This window comes from Crocodylus porosus, unplaced genomic scaffold (genome assembly GCF_001723895.1).
Source record: "Crocodylus porosus isolate Cpor-Errol unplaced genomic scaffold, CroPor_comp1, whole genome shotgun sequence".
Lineage (NCBI taxonomy): Eukaryota > Metazoa > Chordata > Crocodylia > Crocodylidae > Crocodylus > Crocodylus porosus.
The window spans coordinates 17,026,417-17,030,634 of NW_017728922.1; the positions used below are offsets into that span (position 1 = coordinate 17,026,417).

At 49.5% G+C, this 4,218-nt stretch overlaps 1 long non-coding RNA gene across 1 annotated transcript in view; it reads left to right on the plus strand.

The window, feature by feature from the left end:
* LOC109313261 overlaps positions 1–3,125 on the plus strand; it is a 20,903-nt gene extending 17,778 nt beyond the window's left edge. Inside the window, exon 3 of the long non-coding RNA XR_002102009.1 lies at positions 2,821–3,125. This is a non-coding gene — a long non-coding RNA (uncharacterized LOC109313261). The remainder of the gene's footprint in view (positions 1–2,820) is intronic.
* The last annotated feature ends 1,093 nt before the right edge of the window (positions 3,126–4,218 follow it).

Genomic DNA, 4,218 nt, shown 5'->3' on the forward strand with positions numbered 1-4,218 from the left:
ATTTCACTGTTAGAGTGGCTAGGATCTGGAACCAACTTTCTAGGGAAGTGGTCCTCACTCCTACCTTGGGTAAATTCAAAAAGAGGTTGGACAAACACCTGTCTGGGGTTGTGTGATCCCAGCATGTGCTCCTATCAGTGGCAGGGGGTCAGACTAGATGATCTGTTCAGGTTCCTTCTGACCCCAAACTACTATGGAACTATGAAGCCAGGCCTTAAAAACCTCCCAGGATGGAGATGCCACCACCTCTCTAGGTAACCCGTTCCAGTGCTTCACTACACTTGTAATGACAAAGTTTTTCCTAGTTTCCAACCTGAACTTCCCTTGCTGGTAATTAAGACCATTGCTCCTTGTTCTGTTATCTGCCACCACTGAGAACAGTCTAGCTCAGGGGTGAGCAAAATATGGCCTGTGGACTGAATCTGGCCCACCAGGCACTTTCATCTGGCCCGTGGCACCCACCAATGAACTGTGACCCACCTAGCCCTTCCACCCACAAGGGTGACAGCGAGGTGCCTACACCTGCTCCCAACATACCCTATTATGCCTTGCTCCCACCCGCATGGGCTCTCACCGGGTGGAGCTGCTGCTGCAGGACTCCCTGCATCCTGCTCCCTCTGGGCAGCAGGTAGGGAAGCATGGGGTGGGGCTGCAGCTGGGTGGAAGCACGGTGGGTGCAGCTGGGACTGGTGGCAGTGTGGAGCCCGTGCCCATGGGGCTGGGGACAGCACAGACCTGGGCTGGGCAGTGTGTGGGTGTGAGGGAGAGTGGGGGGACCCCTCCCACACTCCTCCCATGGCATGTAGTTCTGTCAAGCAGTGGGGGCAGCAGCAGAGTGAGGCACTTGTGCTTTGTGTTGGTGCCTAGCTCTGGCCAGCGCTGCACATCACAGTGAGGAGCACAGCTCCCGTGGGGCTGTCTTTATGGCCAGTGCTTCCCGCACTCACATGGCACGGGACCAGCTGGGGCGAGGAAGGCAGCCGCTTCCTTTCCCTGCCGCATGAGTGCTGGGGAGAGCAGGGGATAAAGACTGCCTGGCGGGGGCTGCGCTTCTTGCTGGTATGTGCAGTACTGGCCATAACCAGGCACCAGTGCCCCTACCTACTGCTGCACCATGGGGGGAGTTTGAGGGAGTCCCCACACCCCTCCCACCCCACAAACACAATACACAGACACAGGCACCCCCCACCCCCACAGTGTTACCTGCGTTGACTGCAAGAGAGGACAGTTATGTTCAAGAGCCACACACCCACACCACACAAATGCCACAGAATCCCTCAGCATACCCTATGTCCCTACACACAGCCACACCCCCTTGCAAACTCCCCCCACACCCCACCACACACACACACACACCACCACCATATATGCACACACCCAATGACACCCCCCTACAAAATATAAAAGACTAACAATTTATTTTTGAGTTATTAAAAGAGATAGCAACCCCTCCTGCCCAAAAGGAGTAGTTCCAGGGGGAAAGAGTGGCAAAAGGGGATTAGGGGTGGGACTGGCTCCTACCCTGGGGGTCTTTAGTTAATCTAGCCTCCTCTTAAAGACCCCCCCGGCTCCTACACTGGGGGTCTTTAAGAGGAGGCTAGATGAACACCTTGCTGGGGTCATTTGACCCCAGTACTCTTTCCTGCTGTGGCAGGGGGTCGGACTTGATGATCTGCTCAGGTCCCTTCTGACCCTATGAACTATGAAACTATGGACTTTTGGTCCCAAGATGGCAACTGTGAAGGGGCAGGTCTACCCATGCAGCCCTCGACAGCTCACCAAATCTTGTTAAGTGGCCCTCTGCCCAAAATAATTGCCCACCCCTGGTCTAGCTCCATCCTCTTTGAAACCACCCTTCAGGGAGTTAAAGGCTGCTATTAAATCCCTCCTCAGTCTTCCCTTCTGCAGACTAAATAAACCCAGTTCCCTCAGCCTCTCCTTGTAAGTCATGTGCCCCAGCCCCCAAACTGTATTTGTTATCCTCTGTTGGACTCTCCAACTTGTCCATATTCATTCTGTAGTGGGGGGGCCCAAGCAGGACACAGCACTCCAGATGTGGTCTCACCAGTGCAGAATAAAAGAGAATAATTACTTCCTCAATCTGCTAGCAACATTCCTACTAATGCAGCCCAGAATGCTGTTAGCCTTCTTGGCAACAAGGTCAGACTGTTGACTCATATTCAGATTATTGTTCATTGTAACCTCCAGGTCCTTTTCTGCAGAGCTGCAGCTTAGCCAGTTGGTTCCAAACCTGTAACAATACATGGGATTGTTCTGTCCTAAGTGCAGGACTTTGCACTTTTCCTTGTTGAACCTTGTAAGATTTATTTTGGCTCAATCCTCCAATTTGTCTAGGTCACTCTGAATCCTAGCTCTGCTCTCCAGCATATCTACTATACTCCCCAGCGTGTGGCATCTGTGAACTTGCACAGGGTGCAATCCATCCCATCTTCCAAATAGTTAAAGAAAATACTGAACAAAACCAGCCCCAGGGCTGACCCCTGGGCACTCCCTTTGATACCAGCTGCCAACTAGACACCGAGCCATTGATCACTACTCATTGAGTCCAACAGTCCAGCCAGCTTTTCTATCCATCTTCCAGTCCATTTATCCAACCCATACTTCTTTAGCTTGCCTCCAAGAATCCTGCGGAAGACCGTATCAGAAGCCTTGCTGAAGTCGAGTTGTACCACAACCACTGCTCTTCCTGCACCCACAGAGCCAGCCATCTCATCATAGAAGGCAATCAGGTTGGTCAGGCATGACTTGCCCTTAGTGAATCCAGGCTGACTGTTCCTGATCACCTTTTCCTCCTCTGAGTGCTGAGAAATGGATTCCTTGAGGACCTCCTCCATGATTTTGCTGGGGACTGAGGTGATGCCGACTGGTCTGTAGTTCCCAGGATTCTCCTTCTTCCCTTTTTTAAAGATAGGCACTATATTTGCTCTTTTCCAATCATCTAAGACCTCCCCTGGTTACCACAATTTTTCAAAGATAAAGGCCAGAGGCCCTGAAATCACATCCGTCAACTCCCTCAGCACCCTCAGATGCACTGCATCCAGCCCAATGGACTTGTACTTGTCCAGCTTTTCTAAATAGTCCCTAACCTGTTCTTTTACCACTGAGAGCTGTTCACCTCTTCCCTAAACTGTGCTGCCCAGTAGTCTGGGATCTGACCTTGCCTGTGAAGGCTGAGGTAAAAAAGGCAATGAGTACTTCAGCCTTTTCCTCATCATCTGTCGCTAGGGTGCATGCCCCATTCAGTAAGAGACCCACGTTTTCCCTGACCTTCCTTTTGTTGCTAATGTACTTGTAGAAAACCTTCTTGTTCCCCTTCATGTCTTGCTAGCTGCAACTCCAACCACACTTTGGCTTTCCTGATTTTATCTCTGCATACCCAAGCAATATTCTTATACTCCTACCTAGCCATTTGTCCAAGCCCCCACTTATTCTAAGCTTCCTTTTTGTGTGTAAGCTTACCAAAGAGTTCTTTGCTAGGCCAAGCTGGTTCCCTGCCATATTTGCTATTCTTCCTGCACATTAGGATAGTTTGTATCTGTACCCTCAGTAAGATTTCTATAAAATATGACCAGCTGTCCTGGACTCCTTTTCCCCTCAGACTGGTCTCCCAGGGCATCCTGCCTATCAGTTCCCTAAGAGAGCCAAGTCTGCTTTTCTGAAGTCCAGGGTCCATAATCTGCTGCTCTCCTTTCTTCCTTTTGTCAGGATCCTGAACTGAATCATCTTGTGGTCCATTAAGTCTGTTTGGAAAAAAAGCAAGCAACTTTGCTAAGAAGCCTGCAGCATGACCAAAACAACAAAACAAAACAAAAAAACCCTGAGGTAAAATTTTAAAATGCTTCATTTTGCTGATTTCAATAAACCAAATTACTTTGGGGCATCCGTAAAGTTTATTCTTAGTCTAATACAGTGTTTTTCAATCTGTGGTTTGCTGATCTCTGAGGTCCCCAGACTCTTCTAAGGGGTCTGTGAAAGATGACTATGATCAATCAGAAGCATGTGAATACCCACACTTACAATCCAAAGGGGACCACACCTCCATTCAAAATTGTTTAAGGGTCCACAAATGAAAAAAGATTGAAAACTACTGGTCTACTACGTTCACAAGCAAGTGGCTGCAGGTGGAGGTAAAATGGTGCCTTGTTATCCTACATCTCTACTCTGCTTGAGAGCTATCTGTTGACTCCTTAACATGCA